The sequence below is a fragment of the Eleginops maclovinus genome, chromosome 18 (assembly GCF_036324505.1).
Source record: "Eleginops maclovinus isolate JMC-PN-2008 ecotype Puerto Natales chromosome 18, JC_Emac_rtc_rv5, whole genome shotgun sequence".
In the NCBI taxonomy this organism is placed as follows: domain Eukaryota; kingdom Metazoa; phylum Chordata; class Actinopteri; order Perciformes; family Eleginopidae; genus Eleginops; species Eleginops maclovinus.
In genome coordinates this window covers 27,548,980-27,561,019 of record NC_086366.1, presented here as the reverse complement: position 1 = coordinate 27,561,019, position 12,040 = coordinate 27,548,980, and positions in this window count along the sequence as shown.

Genomic DNA, 12,040 nt, shown 5'->3' with positions numbered 1-12,040 from the left:
ACAGGTCCATATCTCCCACTGTGAAGGTCATAACCATTTTAATGTTATTATTGTTATTAATAATAATGATAAAACCGACAATGCTCTTCATTTGGGAAGGAAATAACAGTTTCCACATTATTAATTAATGCCACTGAACTAAAATAATATAACTTTATTTAGCACACTAGCTAGCTAACTTCCGCTGACTCTGGAGCTAATAGCCTGGTTCTCCTGGCAGTAAAGTTATCTCACATATCATTTTTATTAACTTCAGTCAAGTTTTGTCTCGTGGAAAAATTAAAATGACATCAGACCAAAACACTCAAAATGTTGTTTTTTTCGTTTTTGAAGTGAAAACGGATTGACAGTCTGTTAGCAGTGGAAACGATGTTCATGCTATATATAAAGATAATTTCAAACTCCGGATATTTATAATTACCTTGTTTTCCTCGTGCCAGATGTCCATGTGCCAAAGCAATGTTGTGCTTGATATCCTGGTGCACAATCTCTCCTAAGAGGAGCTGTAGCTGGCCGCTGGCCGCGGCGGGATGGGAAGAGCGATGCTAGGTGACCGTCCACGGTGTCCTCACCTGGAGTCGGAACGGTCGGTTGCTGCACGATTGTGGTTGCACTTGACAGCGTTCTAATGGTCTCTGCTGAGGCCAATATATTGTTGAGCAACGTCGTTGCCTCAGTTAGGCTACTGCAGGCTGTTGAGAAGACATCGGTGTAGCGAACCAACAAAGAATAGTATTTGGCCTGTATTTTGCAATGCGCTGTTTCTTCCTGTTTAATTAGAACGCCTTCCGTTTCAACGGAAATTCCTCTCACACAACATACTGAAATTAATATACATGTTTTAATATATTTTTTTGCGAGAGCGTTTCATGTGTGTGTGGGAGCGGTTCATATGTGTGTGAGTGTTTCACATGTGTGTGTGAGACCATTTCATATGTGTGTGTGAGAGCGTTTCATATGTGTGTGTGAGAGCGTTTCATATGTGTGTGTGAGAGCGTTTCACATGTGTTTATGAGAGCTTTTGGTTTCAGTTGTGTGTGTGAGTGTTTCACATGTGTATGTGAACGGTATTTCTGAATAATGTCCCTAGGGGCCCCTCATACTATGAGAACGGTATTTCTGAATAATGTCCCTAGGGGCCCCTCATACATTAAATCCACATGGCTAATTCAGTTCTTGAAGTTTGTAAAAAAAAGGATTTGTGTTGATGTTCCAAAGTTACTAAAAATATAATATAAATATAAATCTCCACTATAGCCACCTGCACCTGCCGTCCCTGCTCCTCTTTACTGAACGAGGCGATGAAAGCGTGGATCCAGGTAACTCGCGTTGTTAAGCAGCATAAATGCGCCCTTTTCCCTCACTATACCGCTTCTCCAGATCTGTGATGATCTTTGTCTTCATTTATGAAAATGCAGGTGGTTCTGGTTCGTCTGGCGTTCGCTTGTTCAGTTGAGCAAGCAGATCATGTTTTAAAGGCAGTACAGCCGATGCAGTTGGATATGTGTCAGTTTAAAGTGCTTCTGTTGCCACTTTGAAGGGTTTAAGAACCTCTTGCACCTGCAATAAATAAGTAAATATAATATGTGTTGATATTAGGACAGGTTTGCATTTGTCCAGCAGCTTATTAACATTCACACAAAGTAAATTAGGGCCATCAACCTATTAAAAAAAAAATATTAGGAAAGTTTTGCATTTGTCCAACCTATTACGGTACATATTTCATACACTATGCTCACCTTTTCCATTAGGGACCATTCGCGTGTGGTCAGCTCCATTCCTGACAGTGTTTTCTCGAAGTTGACAGCAGACACAGCTGCTTGCTGCTCCTATGCACGGCAGATCATGTCATATGTGCTGTTCCATCGTGTCGGACAGTCGTTAATCAGCTTCTCAATTTTCAATCACAAAAGTTGTTGTTTCTGCTGAAGGAGGTAGTTCTCGGTGGAAGATTTGCTGAAATGTGGGGCCGCCACTTTGAGCCTACTAACGGGGATTTCAATGGCTCTGACCCCGAGCCCTTTACACACAGCCAAGTTTATTGTGTGCGCCACACATGGTATATTTACCGTTTGAAGATGTCTCTCCACTGCATTGATGTAATTAGTGGCATTGTCTGTTGTGATGGCAATCACAGATCCCCTTTCTATGCCAAAAACGTCCAAGATCTCTGGAATGCATTCGCCTACATTCTCTGCAGTGTGGCTTACCTTAAGCTCTTTTGTTTTTAGCACACTGTTATGCATGTCCCAGTCATCATTAATCCAGTGGGCCGTTGCTGTAACATAGGATGCTGTTGCTAGGGATGTCCACCCGTCCGTGGTAAGAGCCACATCTTTGTCTTTGATTGATTCCTTTATTTTGTCCGAGGTGCTGTTATACACTTAGTGATGCGTACCGGTACGCCGAATCGGTACTGGACTTGTAAAAAGTTTCGGTTCAAGTCAGGTTAAAACCGGGACGTCGGGAACCGGTACTTGGACTCGCAAAAAAACTAGCACTTACGTATATTCTCCTTTTTATTCTAAACCCTTTATTCTAAAATCTTCCATAGATCGAGAAATTTGCGCTGAGAAAAGACAAAAAACATCGTGCCGGCTTCAGATATGGCGGCCATTACTGAACTCACGATTCTCGTAAAATATCGCAACTGCTCGCGAGAGCTGTGTGACGTAAAGGGAAGCTAGCGATGTGATTGGCTTAGACATAGTGGACAGCGTGGGCTGCTGTGGTCGCCATATTAGATATTTGGTAGTGCAGCTAACTCCTTTGTTTGGTCTACGGCATCACGGGTCATGTAAACACAATGCCGCGAGGCTTTAAATTCAGTAAGGTGTGGAATCATGTGACAAAACTACCTTTAGATACTGCGAAGTGTAAGGGTTAGAATACAATAAGTTCACTTTAGTTACTCACACAAGCCATGGGTTCAGGTCCGGACGAACCTGAACCTCTGGACTTAAGTCCGGACCTGAACCTGAATGTGAGTCCAGGTTCGCAGCACTATATACACTTCTACGATTCTATTGGTGACTGTTCCACGGCTAGGGATACGGTACCTCTGTTCCAGTTCTTGACAGAACTCCCTGAAGCCTGTCCCATCAACGACACTGATCGGTCTCATGTCCTTACACATGAAAGAAATTAATTTCTGCGTGCAGGCCTCTTGTGCTGCAGACAAAGAGCTTGTGGCGGGCGGTGCAAAATATGTGTCGAGACGTGGCTGTTTAGCTGGAGTTCCACATATTATGCCATGCTCATTTGGGTGCACATTATCAAGATGTGACCTCATGTTGCTAGTGGGTTGCTTGTGTTCCTTCCTTATAATCCTTTTGTAGGTTCCAGTAGGCTTGTAGGAGATTGTGTCTGCTGTTCAGGATGTGCAGCTATCAAGAAATTCTGTTACACGGCGATGCGAGGGAATGGCGGAGGATGTTGAACAGCAATTGAAGAATGATGTTGACACATGTGAGTGTTTTTCTCTGCAATTCGATGAATCCACTGATGCTGTGGATGTGGCTCAGCTATGTGTGTTCATTAGAATGGTTTTCGACAATATGGGAATTCTGGAATCTAATGCAGAAAGAGAAGTACCTCAACCTCAGACAAACTGCAAAGAAGTTGGATCAACATATTTGTGTGAGTCTGCCTTTTCACATATGCAAATCATTAAGTCAAAATACAGATCCACCATGACTGATGACCACCTTGCGGCCTGCTTACGGCTGGAACTGAGCTCCTACTGTCCGGACTATGAGAGACTAGCTTCCTCCTCTCAGTGCCAGAAGTCCCACTAGGGTAGAGAACCACTTTTCCAACTTGAATTAGGCATTGTATTAATTGGGTTGTATATTGTTGTGTTGTCTATGGGCCAGTCCTAGGCCTACTTGTGCTTATTCTTTGCACAACCTACATTTACTTCAATAAATGTATTATTATTAATAAAACTTGATCTTTGTGTCAGAACATTGTGTTATTATATAGGTGCACAATTAATTGTGGCTACGCTATGGCTTTCGATATGGCTTGGTAGATCTCGACACACTATCAACTTTAAAAGTAGATCTTGGTTCAAAAAAGATTGGGCACCCCTGCTTTAGTATATCCACAATCTCGTCAAACGTTTTATCCTTTGGCGTATCAGTCTACACCAGGCTTCTTAAAAGACCATATGTACATGCGCCCATTACACTTAGCAACGTGGCTACGTGCTTGTCTTTGCTAATATCATTAGCCTCATAGAACTGGTCGAGCCTTTCAATGTACACTGACCATTGCTCATTTTCTGGCCTAAACTCGTCAATTCTTCCTAACAGGGCCATTGTACTCACTAGTACCGACACCAAGTGTCTCTCCTTCCCCGCAAGGAAACGTTAGTTTTACCCTCGTCGCCAGTTTGCTGTGGTGTATTAAGGAGACGGACACCGCTACGTCGTTCACATCTTTACTCCACGTTGAACTCCCACATGGCTGCGCATGCGCGCTACAACACATTAACCAGGACTGTATTCAACAAGGTCCAAAAGGCACCAGTTTGCATTGTAACGTAATAAACATTATGTGGTCAATATACCGTACACAATAGGGCCTTATGTGTGACAGGGATGTCAGGTTAAGTTTTGACGTATTGTCCTACATTGTTTAGTCTGCTGCTTTAAGAATGTTGATTAACCATTTGGAACTAGTTAAATCCTCTTCCTATCCCTGAGACATTCAGAATTAGTTTAGCAACCGCTGTGGTAACTCCTGTCTACAGTTAATGTCTTGTCAATTCTCCGGCCGTAACTCAACCCAACAGTGTTTTGCCATCAAGTGCTTGCTCTCCAGCGTCTCTGAGTTTCGTCTCCATTGCTTCAGAAGTTTCCACCACAAATTGGCGTTGTCGGCAAGGATACCAACAGATCATCAGAGCTGGTAAGTGTGATTTCAAACTTGCTTTTGAACATTGCCTTGCCAGTATCTGTGATTGACGGTATCTAAAATTACCTGTATAGAATTGCTTTGTTTGATTTTGGCTACTGGACATTTGAGGCTTTCTAACGCCTAGGACGTCGGTGTCTGGGGACTCTGTCCTGGCCGAGTTCCTCTGGGTGTGCTGCGGGGGGCACACGTGCCTTTCACACACACACACACACACACACACACAGCTCCTGTTCAAACAAACCTTAATAAACAGAGTAAGATTAAGAGAAACTTCTGGTTGCAAAGACGGTTTATTAAACTAATGTTTATTAATCCCAAATGATGGTGGTTTCAGCGGTCAGCACACACAGTTTATGAGAAACAGCTTGAGATATCCACATATATCACCTCCCTAGACACTGCTCCAACTTTCAATTACGGAGGTGTGAGACACTGTACCGACTCTGAAATACCTGGAGAGTGTCGTTGGGAGGGAGTGCACAGCCTGGGCCCAAACTCTTACTCACTCCACCACCCCCGTAGAGAGGGGGTCTAAAGGCACAGCCTGACTGTTTCCCGGCTCCTACTTGCTGGAGGGTCGGGCAGCTTGGGGGTGCAGAAATAAAATGATAGGCTAATTGGTTACTGGTGTGAGGTGGCATGCGAGTTTCTGAACCTGGTGTGTTTCATTGTTGATTATGAACTTGATCACTAGTGGATAGAGCTAGTCTGAGGAAGACTATAACTAACTGTGTGGTGCTGGATGGAAAGAGGACTGTGGGGTGGTAGAAGTCTGTGTCTCCTGATCGGGGGGACATAGCACTCATTAGCGTGTAGGTTAATGTGGGTCGCAAGAGGATAAGCTAGTTATTGCTCTTGGACGCTCTTCTGGGACCGATCTTACTTGTATACAAGGAGTGTGAACAATTGTGGTTTTGCACTTGGAGACCACCCCTGCCCCCTCTGAAACCCCTCACATTTGATCAAATTGTGTGTGTGAGTGAACTTGCTGATGCACTGTGGTTTATTGAGAGTTCATGTTTGTTTGCCTGATTGTTTGTATTGGGGGTCTATGTTGGTTTGTCTCGTGCATGACTTGTAACCACTAATAATAAATGAGTTCAGATGTAAGAAGAAAATGAGATTATATTGCTCTTAGAATCAGTTTTAAGATGTGAGTTTTGACTTTAAGGCCTTGTGAGGCCTCGTCCTCAGTTATGTTTGTGACCTTTTGTAAAGCACTATGCCCCGTCCTGCACCCTGAGGTCCTCAGGCATCACTGCTGGTCGTGGTACGACCTGCCTGAGGAGACCAGGGTTGCAAAATCTGTCATGTCCTAGGTCAATGTTGTATTGTTTTATTTTTCATATGATATGATCTTGTGTGTGTATGTTGTTTTCTCTCTCTCCCTCTCTCTTTCACGTGTGTGTGTGTGTGTGTGTGTGTGTGTGTGTGTGTGTGTGTGTGTGTGTGTGTGTGTGTGTGTGTGTGTGTGTGTGTGTGTGTGTGTGTGTGTGTGTGTGTGTGTGTGTGTGTGTGTGTGTGTGTGTGTGTGTGTGTGTGTGTTGTGTGCAGGCACTGGTTCTCTGTGTTGTTAATAAAGATGTACTGAAATGTTTAACACCTTGTGCTTTCCATTGCAGATATGTGACTGAACTGCTGGGGGGAGATCAGTGTGTCTCCTGTTCAGTGGTCTTGCCAGCCTTATGCCACTTGTTCAGAGTTATGGAGCCCTCAGACGATGATCCAGTTTATCTTCTGATGTTCAAGAAGGCCTTTACCACAGACCTAGCTCAACGGAAGGATAGCACCAACCTCAAATGGCTGAAGATCACTGCTGGCCTTGACCCTAGGTTTAAAGACCTTAAGTGCCTTCCAAAAGATGAAAGGAGTGAGGTGTGGGCTTCAGTACGTGACCTGATGATGAGGGAGACACGTGCACAACAACCACCTGCTGAGACAACAGAGGAGCCATCACCAAAGAAGAGGAGGAGGATGTCCATGTTGCTGTGTTTTTCTGATTCGGATACAGATGATGAGGAGGAGTCCATAGAGCATTGTCTGGATCGCTACAAAGCAGAGCCAAAAATGGACATAGAGGGGTGTCCACTACAATGGTGGTCAAAGAGAGAGGGAGCACATGCCAGGCTGGCACCCATTGCACGCAAGTACCTCTCAACCTCTGCAACCACAGTGCCTTGTGAGAGGTTGTTCTCACTCTCAGGCCACATCATTCAAAAGAAGCGAGCTTCTTTGTCCCCTGATAACGTAAACAAACTGGTCTGCCTCAGTAACTGGCCGGATGCAAAGAAGGACTAAGTAAATTATGTCTATGGAGTGAAAAATGTTCAATGTTCTGAATTATTGTTTGTATTTGCACTGTGCATATGTGCACCTTAAGCCATTAAAATGGTCTTTGAATTTAAATATACTTTCTCTGTGTTTATTCTACATTAATTTGATGATTGATTTTACATAAATAAATATTCATTATAAGCTTCAGTCTTAAGTAGAAAAATGCAATTAATTTATTGATAGATTAATGGTGATTAATTACAGAAATGTGTACGATTAATTAGTTAATTTTTTAAAATTGATTGACAGCCCTAATAACTATATATATATATATATATATATATATATATATATATATATCTGGATCTGTGACATCGCCTACCGTTGACGGAAGTGCATGTGTAACCACTTCTTCATTCCTATTGGCAGCGGTTTCCCTTCTTGAAACACGGACCATTTTATAAATTAAAGACTCAATCAAAAACCAAAAAGCCATCAGGTGGTTATAGCTCGGGAATCTTCACTCAAAAGACACATGTCCATTTTTTATTTACATGTGTCTTTTGTGTACAGATTCCCGTAAATACAATCAGGTTCTGCTGCACAATGACTACTTTTAGTTTCACTCATTCTTAGGTGGGACATTCAACCAGCAACCTACATTTTCACATCTAAAAATACTGAAAATAATGGGGGTTTTTTTCTTTCAATTTCGATAACAACTGATATGGGGAACATGTTAAACTGTTAGGAACACATATTGTCCTATCTCAGCATGTTTTTATTCTTGAATAAAATGTATGTTTAAGTAAGTTTCACGTTTAAGATGTCAGGCCCTGTCACAGACAACCGGAGTACGGTAGAATGGTTTCCTAATAAAAAAATGTAATACAAATAACATTTTCCCATTGATCACATGTCCCTGATTGTAGTAAAATGTTTGTTTCTTTACATTTTAAGTATTCTTAACAACCTATCAGTTAACTGTTGAGGACGGTAAGGAAAGAATAATCATAGGTAGTCATATTGTTGTAAAAAATATTTTTACACACATTTTTTTTCAAAAAAGCTGATGTGGATATAACCCTCCACATCCATGCTCACAATTGCAGAGGTTATTTCCTTTAACATGTTTTAAATAGTCAATTTCTGCATTATCATTTCAGACTAACAGCATGTGACAGTACTGCCTTAATAGATTTAATTGATGGAAAAAAGTTAAGTTTTCCTTTTTCAATCCTTATCATGATGTGGTAATAGTTATTTAAGGACACACGATAAGACTTGCAAGAAAATGATTGATAACTGCTCAAAGCATTGTTTTAATAAACACATTTATGACATTGTTTACTCCGGCGCTGTGCATGCACTTAATTTGCACCTGGACTTCATAAATGGCAGTAATGATGCCAGGATAGAAACCACTGTCATATTTTATCACGCATCACTTTTCTATGACATCTGGACCCCATTTGATCTCTTCTATTACTGGTGTGGTTGTTGGTGTGTTGCCGCTAAATGCCTTTGTGTTACAGCATGTGTGTGCAATGGTAAAGATTGTGCTCAGCTCACATCCCGGGTACAACATCTGTCCATGAGAGACTGTGAGAACCTGGTGTGTTCTCATTGTTGAGGGGACTTGGGGGATGCTATCTGGCATGTTCTTCATTGCCCTGTCAATCTATCTTCAGTTACAAAGAACAGTTTAGTAGTGGTGCCTGTGTTTACCAAGGCCTCAATCAGACCCATCGCATTGTTAATGTCACCAAATGGTCTGCACTGTTTTTCAAATACCCCTCCAACACCATCAGGCGCCCTTTTGCCATGGCCGGCCTCAAATAACTTCCATGTAGGCGGTAGGGAGGAAGGGAGGTAAAGAGGTAAAAAGAGGTATTTAATCAAATAAAATAAAACATGCAATATCTTATTTAGAGCTTAGAGATGCCTACAAAAGAACAGGGACACTGTTGTGACCTTTCCCACAGAAGCGGTTCCAGGGCCAGTCAAAATTAGTGTCTGATTAAGCACCGGTTCTTCCTGTTTCTACCGCAGCAGGGCTGGCTCTTGGCCCCAAAAACTGGTTCTACTACTGTAAACTGTGTCATGACGTGGCACTAGTCAGGCTCTGGGTGGTAGAAACACAACTGGGGCTAAAAAGAAGAACGACTTTGGAACCAGAAAAGCACAAGCACGGAGTTAGAACTGGAACTGGTTTGGTGGAAAAGGTGTAGTAGAGGCCTTGCATACTACGTCACAGGTCATGTAAATTGCCCCCGCCAGACATACTGGAGTACCAAAAAAAAACATTAGACACTGTGAATGCATAGCTATTCATATTGTTGACTGGACCATACTCATCATACAATGGTTAACTTCTGTGTCTTTGTTGGCTGGGCCAACAGAGGTGTTTGAAACAAGGAGCTGAAGTCATTTTACTGGCTGCCTGCGGTGATGACACACCAGGGAGAAGCAAAGCGCAGACTTTCGAAGCGCCAGCAAGAAAGATGGCCCAGTGGGATAGGTCGCAAGGATCTCAAACCATCCAACTACAACCAGAGTTGGGTGTAACGCGTTACAAAAGTAACAGAGTTACACCAATGTATTACTTTTAGCTGTAACGCAGTAATATAACGCATTACTTCTGAAATTTGGGTAATAAAATACCCGTTCCAATTCTCAGTAACAGTTACAACACATTTAAACCCGACATGATGTGGTGTTTTGTTTTTAAGAATTCACTAACATCGCGAGACATTCCGACACCAGATAAATAATTGTGCAGGTAGAATAGTAACTCAGTAAGTCTGCTTACTATTGGTTAAGAGGGCTGCAGAAACAGATTCACAATGCAGAGCTGCAGGCTCACAATGCAGAGCTGCAGGCTCACAATGCAGAGCTGCAGGCTCACAATGCAGAGCTGCAAGCTCACAATGCAGAGCTGCAGGCTCACAATGCAGAGCTGCAGGAACAGATTCACAATGCAGAGCTGCAGGCTCACAATGCAGAGCTGCAGGCTCACAATGCAGAGCTGCAGGCTCACAATGCAGAGCTGCAGGCTCGGAGAAAAGAAAAGAGAAAGACAGGAGTGCTCGCAGGCCGAAGCAACAGAAGGTCACTTTCTCTGGGTCTGCTGCTTGAACCCCGAGAAGTTGAGAGACTTGTGGCAGAGTGTTGAAGATCTGCAGCCTCTGTCCTCTGTGGAATCGCCGGCTTTTAGAAAGCTTGTCAGCCAAATCCCCGTTAACACACCAATGACAAGGTGAGCTAACGTTGCCATAGAGACTTGTTCATATACAGCAGGTCACAGGGCCGTGCAGAGGCTCCACTAACATGTTATTAATAACACACAGAGACGTCATGTTACCGGTATCACATATTATTCAGCACACTTAAACGGAGCATGAGCATGAGCATGAGCCAGATAGATAGATAGCTTTAATTAATGAGCTGCAATAAACTACATTTTAGCATTTAAAGTCATACTTTTGCAGTTATTTTGGTGAAAGTAACTCAAAGTAACGCAAAAGTAGTGTAAGGCATTACAGTTCAGAGACAGTAATAATGTAACATAACGTATTACTTTAAAAAGACAGAAATAAGTAATATGTACTGTATTACATATTGGAAGTAACTTGCCCAACACTGACTACAACTACACACGCGTATGTGGGGATCATTTCGGTTTTACATAAGAACTTTCAAAATGCACATATAACCCAAGAAGCCATGAAAAGATTATATGTATTCTATGTAAACAGGCTGTACATTCCCTTTCAGAGGCTTTTGGTTCACTCAATTATTTGTTCATGTTCCGATGTCTTGACACCAACATTTTAGATATATCTAAATTAAGACTTGTCCTGTCAAAAGAGGTCACATTTATATTTATTAACAGTTCACCCAGGATTATAACCAGTGATGTAAAGTAACTAACATTTACTCAAGTACTGTACTTAAGTACAAGATCTGAGTACTTCTCTTTCCTCTGATTATAACTGACCTACAATCTAATTTATTTGCAGGTAAACCAGTGGCACTGTATGACGAAAATCATCCTGAGTGGGCACCATCCGTCAAACTGGACCACGAGAAAATAACAGCGCCTTCCCCTGCTACACATGCAAGGTATAAATACGCCAGAAAAAAAAGTCCACCATGCAAACAGGTTAAACTGCAGCAAAAGCACTGCTTGATCTCTACAGCTTGGTATCTGATATGCCTTACCAGAAGGCAGAGCCTGTACCAGTCCTGGAAGCCCCTGGGGAATGACTGCTTGAACTTGAGACTGCCACTGCAACGCTGACTGGTTTAACTGTTGAAATGGTTGCTAAAATTTAGAGGTGATGAGGACCGTGTGAGATACTTTGATAATGCGATACCTGCTCGATTGGATTGAGATCTGGGGAATTTGGAGGCCAAGTCAACACAGTGATGTGGTTGTGTTCCTCAAATCATTCCTGAACCATTCCTGCAGTGTGACAGTGAGCATTATCCTGCTGAAAGAGACCACTGTCATTAGGGAACACCGTCTCCATGAAGGGGAGTTGGTCTGCAACAAGTTTAGGTAGGTGGTACGTCTTATCTGCTTATGCTGCTGTGACGGGGGGAAAAAAGCATATCTTATCTTATGTTAACTTATCTTATCTTCTATTTTATTCTAAATGGGACCATATCAAACCTCATGCTTTATTGAGAAAAGACTTGAAACTATTTATTAAGACCATAACTCAACCAAACAATGGGGTTTTTTAAAGGTATTAATTCTACATACACTATACAACATGAATTTTCTTAGCATCCAGTGGAGTCACCACAGAATTCCCAACTTTCCTCCTCTCTCCCC